The sequence below is a fragment of the Apis florea genome, unplaced genomic scaffold, assembly GCF_048593485.1.
Source record: "Apis florea isolate Af1SG1 unplaced genomic scaffold, ASM4859348v1 contig_2190_pilon, whole genome shotgun sequence".
In the NCBI taxonomy this organism is placed as follows: Eukaryota; Metazoa; Arthropoda; class Insecta; order Hymenoptera; family Apidae; genus Apis; species Apis florea.
In genome coordinates, this window is record NW_028256541.1 from 300,622 (window position 1) to 318,220 (window position 17,599).

A 17,599-nucleotide genomic window follows, 5' to 3' on the forward strand; every position below is an offset into this window, starting at 1 on the left:
ATGTTCAAGCTTCAGTATCCATTTTGAATCCATGATACAACATTTGCTTTATTTTCAGATCCAACTATCGATATACATTTTAAGTTTATTCTTCAATATAAATTTCCATTTGTCATTTTCACAACTGGTAGTTTTTTGAAACGATGAAACTGATACAATTTTGCTTCTGCCATTTTTATTTTATTTGTATCTTAAATTCTTAAACAGGCGCAAAACATATCTTTGTACTGGAACACAAAACTTTACAACAATTTATTTCTTACTATTTCTTTAATATCAAATTATTCGCTATACAATAACAAAAGACATTGGATTCATAATCTATTAGAGAATAGATTGTGAAATGATTTGATTATTAGTAACAGCAAGAATATATTTAATAAAGGAAATAGGAATGAACTATGTTATATAGAAATAGATCGTGCCGATATCTTTATTTTATTATCCTATGTTCTTTATATCACGTTGCACTGCAAAACAAAAACGAAATAGCAATCGCGTCCAGTGATATTCAATTCACACATAAATATACAAGATATAAGTCGTATCTTTGTATATAGAAACTCAACAAAAGTTTTTATAATTAAATTTATAAAATAAATTGAGAAATGAATAGGTTGAAATTAATCCAATATTTAAAGTCTTACCCAAGCTATATATATTCAAGCTACTATAATCATTTAATGTAACTGAATTATTATTTACAATTAAGATCATAAATTAATCAATATATTCACAATGGAAAAATGTTGATATTCTTGTTATAATTTCGTAAAAAAAATTGTATAACAATCAGTTTTAACTTATTTAAAATGAAACTTTTATTGAAATTTTTTTCAATAAAAATGATAAATTTAGAATAAATTTGAAAATTAAAATCTTCTTTACAATGAATCTATTTAAATGATGAACATATATATATATATATATAAATGATATAAAAATAAAGATATGTTTCTTTTTAAAAATTTAATTGGCAGTGAGAATAAACTTAAAAATTGAAGTTCATTACAATAACCTTCTGAAATTTGTTGAATGATCTTTTATCATTCAACAAATTATTAATATATATTATAGACAAAAATGTTTTTTATATATTTTTTTTATAATTATTTTATATATATATATATGAAGTTATATTAAATGAAGTTAATTCCTCTGTCTTGTTATTTGATGAAATTGATATTCTGAAATATTATCAATATTTAAAATATAATAGCTATATATAAATACGCAAAGCATTATTGTGATCACTTCACATATTGTTTATTTTGTTGCCCATATTTTGAAGCAAGACTCTGTTATCATTGCCGATGGAAATATATAAATTTATCATACACGGAACAAAAAAAGAATTTGACGGGAAAAAAGACATAATTCATATTTTGTTGAAGCTATTAATACAAGCTATTAATATCGTTCTTATGTAATGATGTAATTCGTTATGAATTATGTAATTCGTTATGTAATGAATGAATGAATTTCATACGAAAGAATCAAAAACAGAATAAAATTATTTTATGCGACTTAATTTTTAAAAACATTTATTATAAATATTTATTTAATAAATATTAATTTACAGTTTCGATTATGTTTCGATTTAATGAATCTTACTAATCAATAAATTATATTTGTATTTATTATAAATAATAATATATAATTAAGAATATAATGAAACAGAATAATAAATTGGTATATATTTTTTTACTTCATTTTAATACATTTTGTTATAGGTTAACTTTTAGATGGAATAATTGAATGTTTTTTTCTGATAAGAAAGATGATAAAATAATTAAAATAAAATAGATTTTTACTATTTTTTAACAAAAATTGTGAATAATATTAAATTTAATAATATATTAAATAATCATTAAGCAATTTAAAAAAATTTTATTAATTATGCTTATTTTTGAAGATCTTTCAATAATAGTTAAAATTTAATCTCAATCAAAAAGATTAATTGTCATTAAATTTAAAATTGTAAAAAAAACTAATTCACATTAAATTATAGATTTTGTAATTATAAGCAAATTTGATTCAAAACAATTTTTTTTTTATCTAACAACAAATAAGATTTAGTCCTGTTTTTATATTTAAATATTTTTCTCTGTATATTTTTTATTTATTTATTTTTTTTTTATAATACAAATAGATACAAATACAAATATCATAAAATATTGATCAATATTGATCAGATAGAATAAATTGGGATAAATTAAACTTTTGAAAAATTAAATAGACTTTATGTAAAAGAGATTTGTTAATAAAATAATGATTGATAAATAATCAAATTGATATATTAACGATAAATATTTTAAATCATATCCAAAATTTCGAATAGAATTTTTTTCAGATAAAAGAACAAACATGCATAGTTAAAATAATGAACATTTCAAATCAATCTAATTCCCATTTTATTCAATATCAACATAAAGTTCATAAATTCTAAAAAATGAATCAAGATATCATATCTCCAAGATATCAAAAACTAGGATACACAGTTCTATTACACGGATCATCATAAATAAATAGAAAACTCCGTTGAACAATTTATTATCTTTCATAGATATCCATTTTTTTCATACATCCATCTTCCTTATAAACCAGTATGCGTACACTTCCGTGAAAATGTCGAGCACGTGTCTCCAAGCGTATCGGTGAACGGATTCTTCATCTAGTGTAAGCTTTATGGATGTAATGATGTTATTTTCTTGTAGCAGTAACTTCATGGCAGCACAAAAACCAGACCCCCACAGCAGTTACATGTCTGTACCAGTCCGCATACCTAAGTCGTCCGACTTTAACCCCCTGTACGCGCGTACACATTCCATATTCTCCTACCGGCCGACGTGCCGTTATCATACTTACCTTAACCTGTACCTGAACGCCATTTGTACAGCTAGATAGAAGTAAAGCTTTCCCTTTTTATTTTTGCGTGAGTATAACCATTCTAGATCGAAACCGCAACGAATTTCTTTTCTCAAGATAAAAGTTGACGACACAACAGTATCTCTTCGCTGCTTATTATTATTGTTGTTATTATTATTTCGTATAGTTCGACTCTTAATTTTTTGATTTTTCAAAAAGTTAATGATTAAAGACAATCGAGAAAGTCAAAGGGAAACATACATAGAGAATAGTATAAATTCGAGCATTATATCAATAAATATTCTTATGTTGATGTGGATAATATTATTGCAGTTGGAGTATAATTTGTGTTAATTGAAGATAGTTTCTTGACTTTTAATATTAAAACTCTTGCGTTTCGATTATGGTTGAGAATATTGGTAAATTTAATTAAGTCTGAGAGAATGTTTTTCGCCTTGATTTTGAATATATATATTTGTAACTTTATTTTATAAATGTAAATAGAAGAGATTTGAAATGATTTTTAAATTCTTTTTTGTTTTAACTCTTTTTTTTTTTTTTTGAGTAATATATTAAGATATTATATATTATGTTGTTATTTTTTTTCTTATTTTTTTAGTACAATTATCTGTAATAAATTCGCATCATGAAATTTTCTTTATATAAAATATTAAGATCGAAATATAAAATAATATTTGTTTCATATTAATACGAAATTTGAACGATTGTTTAATAAATAAAAAATACATTCTTTCATTCTATTTTTTATTTTATTTATATAAATATCTATGAAGAATTACAGAATTTGTTGAAATTGAAATTTTTCAATTTTAAAGTATTTCAGTCATATAAATATATATCAAATATATATATATAAAATTATATCAATCATAATTATATATCATTATTTACATGTTATATTATATGTTATATATTATGTTATATAATTTAATTATATAAACTTTATATGATTATAATTTGATTAATATTTAAAAGAAGAATAGTATTAAAAAAGTAATGTTTAATTTCCTTATTTTATCTTGACAATCACAATGTAGAATATTAAAGTTAATAAAATATGATCAAAAAAATTAAAAATTATCGATTTTTACTTTTTCCTGAAAACTAATAATAAATAAATAATATTATGTATCAATATAAAACTAATTATAATAATGTAAAATAATTATAATATTATATTTATATAATGTGTAATAATAATGTGTAATAATTTATAGTAAAGTTAATTATTTTATATAAAAAGAAATGTTAAATAATGATAATAGACATATATGCCCCTTTAGGTTAAACGGCTAAAAGATTTTTATACTTCATCTTGAGTCTCGCTTAAGATGACTATTAAGAAATTAAATGTTGACTAACATCACCTATCATCGATAGCTAGTACCATTTGATTTCCATAAGAAAAGATTCATGCTGCATAATAATCGCGTTTAACTCGATGAGATTTTGCAGGAATTGACCGTTATTAATTTCTCAGTAGAAAGTGAACTGATACCTCGGTATCTTGATACCGGTTCACCGATCCGGTATGCTGTTCTCTTGACTGGATTCGCAATTTAACGATCTTTCACTAAAGATTAAGCTTGTTGAATATTATTGTGAAATATTATATATATATATTAATGGAAATGAGATAGTTTTCTTCTCTTATGAATCCATATTTTCATTTTTCACTAAACTATCTACTTTCTAATAATAGCTTATACTTTGATTCATTATGTTATTTAAGTACGTTCATGCGCTTTTTATCGCAGGAATAAAATAAAATAAAAAAATGTTAATATTTGATTTTCATATTTAAATTATAAAATTATAAAATCCATGAATTCTTTTAATTTATTGTATTTAAATTTTTCTTAATTATTTTTGTTTCTTTAATTTGGATTTAAATGAAATATTAAATCGATAAACATTACTTTCAATATTTGAATATTTATAAAAATTATTTTAAAAATTAAATTTAATTTTTAGAAAAAGAATTGCAAATTGACTAATAAAGATTAATTTGAATCGTTTAAAATCAATATAAAAAATTCAAAAATTTTTAGTGTTTTTTGTCTTTAAATAGTTATATATATTATAATTAGATTGCGAATGTTTATGTATATATAAAAAAATATAATAGATTATAATTTTAAAATATGCAAAATATATTCAAAGTATATATAAACATATATAAAAATATATATAAGCAAAATATATATAAAATATATGAATTATTTCATTATCATTATTTATTATTTATTATAATTTGCATTACAATACAAAATAATTATAATTTTATTTATCCTTAAATTTTATTTATTTTTATAATTACTACTTTCAATAATATAATATAATATAGTAATTAATACTTTCAATAATAGTTGCCTTTTATTTGAAAAAATTAAATTAAACTATTAATAATATTTATTTAGATGTATATCTACACATTCAATGCGAGTAATAACATAGTGAGAACTTCAAATTGGTACATTGCATCAATTTTTCATTTTTTCATCTTTTAATAAAAAAAAAAAAATTGATAATATTCTCCTCTATTGAAATTTCTATTATCTACATTATAACGTTGTAATAATATATAATAATGTTATAAAACGATCCTGATTGTCAATAATATAATCATTTCTCGATCCGTAGTATGTCATTAATCTTAAATTATAAATTATAAATAAGATACTTAAAACTAAGTATATTATAAAATTATAAAAAAAAAATTAAAAAATAGAAAAGATTTGCAAAAAGAATATTTATATTTAAGTCAATTACTTTTATCGAAAAATTATTATGTTCATTATATGTATATATGTCTATTGCCTGATATAAATATTTTTTAAATATAATTATTCATTATATATTAAAAATAACATATTAATATTTATTATGTTTTTTTTTATTTAATATTTACGTAATATTTATTCCCTTATTATTACCATTCTTAATATCTAATAACAGTCGTTTAATACACAATAATTTCATTTTCTTTCCAATTCGTTTTGTTTAACATAAATTTCAATTACTTATGAATAATAAAAGAAAATTATTTAATAAATAAAATTCAACCAATATTTTTGTAAAAAAAAAAAACAAAAAAAAATAAATGTTTGTTTATTTTTTTTAATCTTTAAAATCAATTCTTCAAATGTTCTATAAATATAGAATTAATATCCTGTATATATAAGAGAGCTTTAAAGTAAGAATTAACGTACAAGTTAGAAGGATGATTAATAAGTTTAACATAATCTTGTTTCTTAAACTTACCATAAATTCAATTTCCAATTCTTTTCAGTCTAAATCTTCTAGAAACATTAATACGTAAAAAAAAAATTTCAAATTATGTTGTTAATTTAAAAATGACTGTTTAAATCATATATTTAGAAATGAATTATAGTAATTTATAATAGGAATAAATATTCTATATTTACGGAATGATTTGCAGGATGCAATGCATACAAATTTTATCATATAGCTGCGAGAACTTGATTTTGAGACATGTGAATATTTGCTTACAACTTCACAGTTTCAAGAGACATAGTAAACATTGGTAACTATACAAATCATAATACTGTGTTTAAATCGTTGTTATTAATAAGACCCTGGAGAAGCTTGTTATTCGGATCCATGGCAATAAGAATTGAAAAGAAGATATGTGTTTTGTGATTTATTACGATCATTGTGAACATAATTTTTTCGATGCTTCAACATATATCTACTATGTACATTGTATACTTTATCTTGTTTGTTAAGTTTATTTAATTTTTTTTTTTATTAAATTTTTTTATTAAATTTATTTTTTTCATTCTCAATTTTTCTTTTTATTCACTTTCTTTATTTCATATTTATATTATTTGCATTAAATTTTATTTGTTATAATAACTTATTAATAAATAATGAATTTACTAAAACTTTCTAAAGATCGAAAGGATGAATTTGGCAACATATGTATTATATAATTCAATCTAACTTATCCAAAAGATATATTCTATTCATGAAAGTTATTTTGTTAATATTTAAGAAATAACGAACATCGGCTAAAATCTTTTGATTCAGAATTACTTAGGAAGGCGATCTTGATAATATACATATATATTAATAAGGAATTTTTTAAATCCCATATTTATCAAATTTACTTTTGTCTTCAATGTCTTTTCTATATCTTTTATATCCAAAAATAAATAATATCAGAATCTATATTCTCTTCCTTTGAATTATTTTAAATATTTTTCTTTATAAATAATAATAATGTAAAAAAATGTAATCAATTAGATACCCAATACATACTATTTACTATTATATATGTTTATATATCGATTTTATATTTTATAATATATATACATAACACATATGCAATACAAATAAATAAGTATGTGAATAAAAAAATAATAAAAATTAAATAAAATGAAATTTGATTTCATAATTTGATTGAATATTCATCATTTAATGTATACTACACATGTATATTTAAATACATCCAGCAAATACATTTAGAAATTGGGGTGAGTGAACAATAGCTTGTGCAAAAGACCAAGATATTAAATCAATTTATTCTATAATACAATTAGCAACATTATAGCGACTTGAATTGTTTAGATTACTCCATTGGATTAGACTCCATTAGATTAGATTAATGAAATAGACGTATGTCATTTCTACATTTCTCGCATGATATGATAACTTTACTTTCTATTTTTGAAAAATTCAAAGTTTATTACGAGTAAAATCGTATTAATTAAACGTATTTGAACATTGTTATTAATAAATAATTTCGATGTTAAAAAGATAATTAAATGAAAATTAAGTTCAAAATTTATTTATAATCTTGTCATATAATCATAAAAGTTTTTGTATATTTTTCAAGAAAATTATTTTTATTGAAATAAATTATTTTTTATTTCACTATTTTAAAAAAACACATACTCTTATAATATATATAATATATTTAACATAAAATAATAATAATAATACTTATAATTTAGTTTTTCAAGTATAAAATGAATTTTGTAGCATTTTATAATACAATTTTCTAATATAAATTTTCTAATAAGTCAATTTTTTAATACAAAATGTATTTAATGAACTATATATAGTTCACCGTTTTCTAATATGTTATGAAATACACTTAATATAATAGCATAATAATTAAATAATTAATTGAATGCATAAGTTTTTTGACTACAAAGTCAATAAAGTGACAAATATATTGTTTTTTATTTGCTTTTTAAAATATATAAATTGTTCCACATTGATAAATTGATGCATTATGAAATATATAAGAATTTTTACGGATAAGTATATACATGTATAGTTCATTTTAATAACTTGAATAATAAATTCGAATTTTCAAATAAAATATTATTACTATCCTAATAGGGTATAATAAGTTTTAGAATCTTAACAGCAATAAGAGGCTTAATTTTTATAAATATCATATTCAGATGAAATAGATATAAAATTTAAGAATAATTTTAAAATAAACATAAAAGTGATATATGATAATTTTTTTTATTTCTTAAGTTATAGTTTTTAATTTTGCATTAGATGAAGCAAGACGAAGATTATCTCATTCTCATCGTTGTTTGTAATGCAAGATTAAATTGCTTATAATTTTAAAAATAAATTTAAACAGATGTTTTTTCATATTTTTATTTACTTATATATATATATATTTATTTATTTATTTTAATCCTTAAATTTTTTATCTATTTCATCTATCATCTTATACATATATATGTAGACTAAGATAAGATATTAATATATTTTTTGTAGAGATGATTAAAAATTAAAACAAATACGAAAATTGTTACAAAAATAAAGCTTATTCCGATTCATTTATTAAGTTATAATATAAATGATATATAACTAATATTTATGCAATATTTAAATACACAAAAATTTATAAATTATATATAATATACAAAAAATAATATATCCAAAGTATGATATGTATTATTATATTTAAAAAATAAGTTTATTTAAAATATCTATTTAATTCCATTTCATTTCCATTATTATATTTATCATATTAAAATTTTATTTTATATAAGCATCCAAATATATTTTATAAGCAATTCAAGTATACGTTACATAAAGCAAGATGGAAATGAAGATGAGATTTATCTTCGTTACATTCATATCATATTCGCGATTGACATTTTTATATATCAACTTTTGTATTTATTTTGATCCAGTATGCTCTAAAAATCGATATATTAATAGTTTGTATATTTATTTTATATCGAAGATGTTTATAAAAATATAAAATATTTTTAGAGAATGGATATTTTTATAAATAAAATATGTTAAAATATTCATAGATTATCTTTGAAGAGTCGATTCTAAAAACTAAAATAAACACAGAAATGTTAATTTTATTATAATTTATTTATTAAATTACAAGCAATTGCATTAGGTGAAAATAAAATTCTCTCGTAGCTATAAATTATTTATAATTTAATAAATAACTTTATAACTTAATAACTTTATAAATTTAATTGTTCAATTAACATTTTTGCATATCAATTTCTATATTTATTTTAGCATTTGATATTTCAAAAATATTTTTTGAAGATATTTAACATTTTGTATATTCGACAATTCAAAAATAATTTTTCTATATATTAATTATTTCTATATATTCTATATTCATTCTATATATTAATTATTTCGATTAATATTATTTATTTATTTATATTTATTATTTTAATTTAATGTGAATTATTATAGAATTTGTTAACCCCAAACTTTTTAATTTTCTTAAAATTGCAAAAATTAAAAATCTTTTAATCTTGATGTGATTATAGATATATGTAATTTTTTAAACATAGAAAAAAATTATTTCATGTTATTTTTTCATTTAAAAATAAGAATTTTTATTGCCTCTAAAAATAAAAAATAAATGAAAAATAAATATATGAAAAAATTAAATATCCAATTCAATAATACAATAAACATATTGAATTAATTTCTTAAACATTCAATGTTTTATTAGTAAAAAAAAAAGATAAAATAAAATAAATAATTCAAACATAAAAAATTCCGATATAATAATCTTAAATTTAAAAAAATTTTAAATTTACTTTTGAAATCACGGATAATATCTTTTACCATTTTTGATAAGTCTACCATCGCCTACCACGATTCCGATGTCTCAATCGCAACCTAACACACTCCATAATTGACTATGAGCTAACTCATCAACTAACGAACGATTCATCCTCCGCTATTCGCCCACATGTTAATCGATTCTTGCGACAAATGCAAACGAAATCAAATTGAAGAGATGATCACTAATACTTTCTCATTAAAGAAGATATATGGAAATCTGCACCAAATAAGACATCTCGTGAATTAAAATAATGATATCAAAAAAAAAAAAAAAATAAAAATTAACAAATTTTTATATTTAATTGCGTTTACATTATGCGACTGAAGAGTTCAATGAAAAGAAATAGAAATATGTATAATTTAATTACAATTTTTTTGTATGATTAATTATTATTTGTTTTTTATTCTATAATCTTATAATCTTATAATATACACATATGTAATATATATTATATATTCATTTTAACACTATATTATATATTTAAAATAATTTAAATAATATAATAGTTTAAATAATGTAAATATTATAATAAATATTATTATAATAAATTGAAAATTTTCTTGCCATTAAAAACTAACAAATATCTATAAAAAAAAGCTCAATAAAAAAAATAGATTTAAATATCATAAAGAATTTGAACATATTAATAGAGCATTATTATGTTAAGTTAAAAATTATTGCATCAAAAAAAAAGATATTTCATAAATTAAATTGTAATATGATATATCTTAGAAAAAAATATTTCATAAACTATGAATCGTAATATGAATTCATGGTATCGAAATAAAAACTAATAATAGCAATTAATAATTTACTCGCAAATTTTCCAAAACAATTATTTTTAGTAGAAATTTTTCTATAAATTTACATATAATAAAATTATATATATTTCTCTTCCAATGAATCACTAATTTTTATCTCAATAATACATTAAAATAAAAATTTTATTTGGAAAAATAAATGTTTTATATATTTTACGTTATTAATTATATCTGACACTATCAAATTATCTAATATATAATTCGTTATCTAATACGAAATTTCGTTTTAAATAATGTTGTTTTTAACTTATTTAGAAGGAAGCTTCTTATATGAATTAAGATTCATTCGCTTTAATTTGAGACTAATTAATTTATTGTTGTTTATTTAAAAACAGCAAAACATAAAATAAAAAAAATAGATAACAAGATTTCTCGTATGTCAGCATCAAAAAATGCCGCGGTTGTAAAGGTTTTTGGTGGGGGACCTTGACCGAGTGACGTTCACTACAGCAGGAGCAAGGAAACAACGTGCAGCAGGAGCACCGAGCAATAATAGCAGCATCAGTGCCGGCTGGTTTCCTACCAGGTTGCTCTGCGACGTGTGTATACCTGTTAAAGTCCGTATGCTGCTGCATCTTACAGAATCGGTTCGTTCATTCGTTCGTCCATCTGTGGCGCGTTCGTCTGTCCGTTCTCGTCCGTTATTGCCTCCTTTTCTGCCTGTCTCTGCCTCTCTGGGCCCAGTCCGGTGGGATAGAACTTCGACCGCGGTGGAAGGAGTAGTAAGCGGCCTACGCAGTTTCAACCTGGATCTCAGCTTTTATTAGTTCTTCGGCGCTCGGCGAAGAATGATGCGTGCCGGAATAATAGTAGTCAGTGTGCGTTCAGATCCGGGATTATCTAACTACTGTTAATTAATACGAACAAATCGTACGCATAATATCTAAACGATTCATTCAGTGAACGAGGATTATATTTGGTGAATATAGTATTAATTGATGGTATCCTGCAATATAAATTTATATATCGTGTATGTACATCGAATGACTTTCATTCATTGGAAACATATCATGTGTAATTATAGTTTTTAAAATTTCGTGAAAGTGACTTCAAATAAGGGAAACGAGTACATAAAGTTAAAAATTTGAAGTGTATTGAAATATTTCGATGCAATGAGAATAAATGTGTAATCTTCATATCATCACTGATATATAGAAAAGGAAGGAACGAGATAACTGTCCAATAATTGATGATCAATAATAATCATTGTTACAACATCATATTAAATTAGAATCAGACAAGGTGTTCGTCATCAGTTCCAAAGGACAAAACATCTGGCTATCTCTGGTGGCAGTGACAGTTGTACGTAAGAGTGTTTTGTCCGATTTGATCACCCGAAAATTCTCTCCTTCTTATTACCATTTGACTCGCGAATGAACCATTCTTAAGCTATCTGTAAACAATATATTAAAAGAAGATATCTGTAAATATCAAAAGCATTATCGACCGGAATGTTACTGTGTCAGTGAAAGTAAATTGAATTCTGAAGTTTGAAATTTTGCCTAATCGCATTAGGTTTAAAGATCATGTCTTTGACGAGTCTTTTCTGGTTGATCGTGGAAGAAATCGATTTATTTCAAACATGATATTCATTTAGATCGATTTGTCGATTATGGTAAGACACGTGAGAAATAAGTAAACAGAAGAGATTTATTTTTTACGATACATTTTTTTTTTCTGAATATCTTTTGTTTTATTTTTTTTTTCTTTTATTTGATCGTAGAAAAACTTGACTCATTTCGAATTGATGATTGATTTTTGATGATACATAATGTACGAAAGATACGTAACGGAAGAGATTCGTCTTTGACTGTTTCCACTTTGACGGAAAGAAATATAGCAGTTACATTACTCAAGGCTATAAGTATGTTTGTACTGACGCGATACATTGTCGGCAAAGACTCGGTGTTACATAAAAACCTGATATTTATAGATCGCGTGTTTGCAGTTATTAAACAACCTTGAAAATTCGATCGTTCATAAATCAATCTTGAAATTTCGATAAGTTTAATAATTTATTATGTGTAAAACACATTGTTAATCAAATGCAGAAATATTTATTAAAACATTTATTATGATATTAAATATTTAACATGTTGATTGGTATGGTGATTATTGATAATTATTCATATGCACTAGTTTTAAACAATGATGCCAGAGAGATTATTGATTATTAGAATTGAAATCTGTTAATCTGTTAACTGATTTTATAATTGAAAATTTCTATAACAATAGAATTTAATGAAAGATTTAATCGAAACATTTTTAATAAGTATAAAATATATGTTTAATAAAAAATGAAAAAGTTGTGTCGAAGTAAATTCATTAATCGTTAAAAAATTTTTTAATGGAAATGAAATTAATTTTTCTTATCTAATTGAAATAAATAAATAAAAATAAATAAATATTTATAAATTTTTTAACAATCCCAATATTAACAATTATATACTATATATAATTATATAGCATTATATATATTATATATATTATATATTATATATATAATAAAATAATATTTGAGCTAATGAAATCCAACATTTTATTACAAAAATTATATTTGACGAATAACTTTTATATGATTTTTAATTGAAGATTTATCCTTATTCTTATATATTTTTATATATAGATTTATTTTTTTATCATCTAGCAATAAAAAAAAGTCTTAAAATGTCAAAGTGAAAGATATGAGAATTTTGCATTTTAATAATAAATAATACTAAAAAAATAAATCGATAAATTCAACTGTAAAGTGTTATATTTCATCTATAAAATTTATAGATAACATTAATTATTATTTTTTTTTCCTTATGTTTTTTAATCGACTTTTCAAATAACTTTATGATAGAAAATATTAAAAATGTACTTATTAAATCAAATGGATCATATTTTCAATTTTAATTTTTAATGAATCTGTTGAATGCGTTTCATTAAAAATTGTAACTGTATTTTAATTTCAATGATTCCTCTAATAAATTACATTTACATATTATAAGATATAATCAATATCGCATTAATACTATATAAATAAAATATAAAATAAATTCTCACGTTAATCAACATATTAATAATATCAAATTTTTGTTTGTCAAAGATCAAATTCTTCTAAAATTTCATATAAATCCCAGTCTTTCGTATCATTTATTTCGAAACAAATAAACGAATGGATGGACATACGCAACTCACCTTCGCAACGAGATCACCGTAATTATCTTGATCGTGAAAGTATATCGCGGCTCGGATGGATGGCTCATTTGATCCATGTTCATCAAACGACCGAGAAGGCGAAACGTTAATCGAAAGGGAAACGACTTTCAGCAGACGCGCGAGTAGATTGCGGAACAGGTACGCGTGCGATTTACTCTCTCGTCGAGTGGCAAGGATCGTCGATAGAGAAACCAGAAATGCAATGGGAAGATACTATCGCATTAACTGAAAGATCAATTAATTCGTGCTAACGGATTTTAATCACTGTATCGATAAACGTTGAACGTATAATTGGATTTATTGTAAACAAATTTTTGATCATGCGTTAAATAATTTATTATTATGAAATAAAAATAACTAAACTCTCTATTCTTATAAAATAATATTCGCTCGATTAAAATCTTTAATCTGATTGATTTATAAGAAGATATTAATTACAAGAAATTGCAATTAATCTTTAATTAAAATTAACTGTCAATAGTTAATTGTAAATAATGATCATTTCACAATATATTCTCTGATAGATGTGTAGGTTTTTCTAATAAAATATATATAATAAATAAGTAATAATTTCCTCGAAACATTATATATTTAATCAAAGTAATCATAATAGCAATATATTTTATATGAATTTTATATATTATAAATTTATAAATAATTTTTATAACAGCAATAAAATATTTTTCTTACAAATTTATATTGAAAAGACATTAACACATAATTTTTCAATAAATTTATTTTATATCTTATATCATAATGTTTTTCTTCATATATTTTTTGTTCATATTTCTATATATATTTCATAAAATGTTTGCCAAAAATTTATAAAATGAGACAAATCATAATTAAACAAATCTAAATCTAAATTAAAAAACAGAAAGTAATAAAAAAAACTTAGAAAAGAAAAAAAATATCAATTGGAATAATAACAGAATTCCGAGAAATGTATCAATAATAGCGTAAAAAATTGAACATATGTCTCAAGAATGTGTCAGTTAAAAATTTTGTCAAGAAACATAGGTGCAAAATAAAAGACCATGTGAAGTTTGACACAGTTTGACGAGGTCTCGAGTCTCGTCCTGTTTCACGTCTTTCTCGACGCATCCCTTGTTAAATCCAGAAATAGACGCCAGATTCTGCAACCAGCTTTTATGAGCGGCTCAATCTTTGTCGTTTCTCTTTCTTTTGTTTGCTCTTTTATTTTATCTGTTTGCTTGCGACGAGAATGAAGATCGCATCTCATCTTGATGTGCGAATCTGCCGCCATTCGCACCCGAATTTCCTTCATTTTAATCATTTTAGTCATTTTAGTATTATCTTGTTCGTTTTATCGTATGTAAGAGAAAAAGCAATCGTGATACTCGAGGAACAAATCTTTTACGACTTACTTTTAATGTGCTACTTTTAAAATGTATCAATGAAATATGTGTTATATGTGCCACTTATTAAGTGAAAAATTTTAACAAATAAGTGAAGTTAGAATGAATCAGTATCGAATTTCATTGTTAAATAAAATTAATATTTATATTTATATTTGAGTTTACTTATCATATTGATTAATTTTTTTAAAATAATAAATATAATACTATCGTTAATTGATTTAAAATTAATTATTTTTTTTTTTATATTTATTTTCTTTGAGAATTTAAAAAATATTAGTATAACTAATTAGTTTTCGAATTTGATGTCGTTTTGAATGTGATTAATTTTTGAAATAATTACAATATTTAATTATTATCCTTATTATTGTTAGATATTGTAATAATAAAATTTATTAAAAAATAAATGTATGATTAAAAATAAAATATTTATATGTGTATACTTTTATTTTTATAATTATTTGTGAAATATTTATATTTATATATAATAAACTATAATATAACTTTATTTATAATAGCATTAGATTTTAAATACAATATAATATTAAATATTATTTAAATATTATTTATTTTATTAATTATTTATAAAGACATATTTATCGATTTCAATGATTTCGAAATATTAAGAGCAATATTTTGAATAATTTTCTTCTAGATATATGTAAATAGTCTTGGTTTTAATTTTCGAAATATTCCGAGAAATTATATTGTCAATATTATGTATCACATTTCTAAGATTTGATTTATATTTGATAAGTTTAGGATATTTTTGGATTATTTTGAATAGTTTTGATTTAATTTAGATAATAAATAAAAAATATAATTACAAATTATATAAAAATTTATCATACATTATTATTAATAGATATAATTTGTAGTTTGATTATTGATGTAAACATATTTAAATATTAATTCTAAATAATATCAATTCTAAAATGAGATTTTATCTTTTCATATGGCTACTTATGTTAAAATCAAATTAATATAATATAATCCAATAAATTATTCTACAAAATATTAGAAAGCAAAGAATTAAAAAATTAAGATTAAATATTGATTATATGTATAAAAAAAATTTCAAAATTATAACATTCGAGATCATTAAAATTAATGAATATAATAAATAATTATTATTGTTTTTTTTAATCTAAAAAATTATCAAATTCAAATGAAATTGTTGCTGAATTAATTATCAATTATCAAATTTATAATATTTGATTATCAAGTGTAATTTATCTTTCAATGAAGTTCATATTTGTAACATAATATGATATGAAAGATCTTTAAATGTATTAATACATGATAATATTGAATAAAAATATTGAATAAGAATAAGAATGAATATATCAGATTTGAGTATCATGAATATAAATAGGAATATAAGCAGATTATTTAGAAAAATGCGAATTGCTTGACTATTTTTTATATTATATTTGATAACATAAAAATATTGTAAATTATAAAATTGTTTTAAATTTGATAAAAGAATCTATACAAGAATTTCTTTCGCTTTTTTTTTTTTTTACTTTCTATTAAGTTTCTTTAATATTATATAACATGCTTTTTTTCTCTTATTTGTAATTATAAAGTTTAAAAAAATAATTATTGATATAAGCTTTTATTTTTTTAATTTATTTGTATAACTTTTATTTGGAAACCAATTAATATTTAATTAATTTTCGAAAAAGATTTTTTCTTCTGGAAATTTGAGTTTAAAAATTTTATTCCTTTGAATTTCTTCTTTTTAAATTTTTATTTATATTAAAAAAAAACTTTTCCTATAAATATAATCATTTATTTATCTATAATTTTGTGAATTTGTAAATTTTCTATAATCTTTAAAATTCAAATAATTTATTAATAATATTTCAAATAATATTATAATTAATATTATAATAAATATTATAATATTATAATTAATATTTTATTGTAATTAAATTTTTAATAATTTCTATTTAAAAAAAAAATAAAATTTTTTATAAAAAAATTTTTATAACTTATTTCTTAAATATTCTAAAATATTTACACAAGTTTTAAAAATATCTTTTTTGACAAATGTCAAGAATTGTTTGATTTAGTTTTTTAAATCGATTATTTTATCCTGATAATTTCAATGTTACAATTCATAAACATCTTCATTGGAAAAACATTCTGATTTCAACAAATCAGGATCAAAATACTCTTGAAATCGAATATTT

General features: G+C 21.1%; 1 protein-coding gene across 2 annotated transcripts in view; it reads left to right on the plus strand.

The window, feature by feature from the left end:
• blo (bloated) overlaps positions 1–17,599 on the plus strand; it is a 305,906-nt gene that overhangs the window by 145,655 nt on the left and 142,652 nt on the right. Inside the window, exon 1 of one of the 2 annotated variants that reach the window (XM_086915872.1) lies at positions 11,540–12,120. The exons of the other annotated variant lie outside the window; for it this stretch is intronic. The gene's annotated coding sequence lies outside the window, so the exon portion shown is untranslated. Of the gene's footprint in view, positions 1–11,539; positions 12,121–17,599 lie in introns of those variants that run through there. 2 annotated transcript variants of the gene reach the window in all.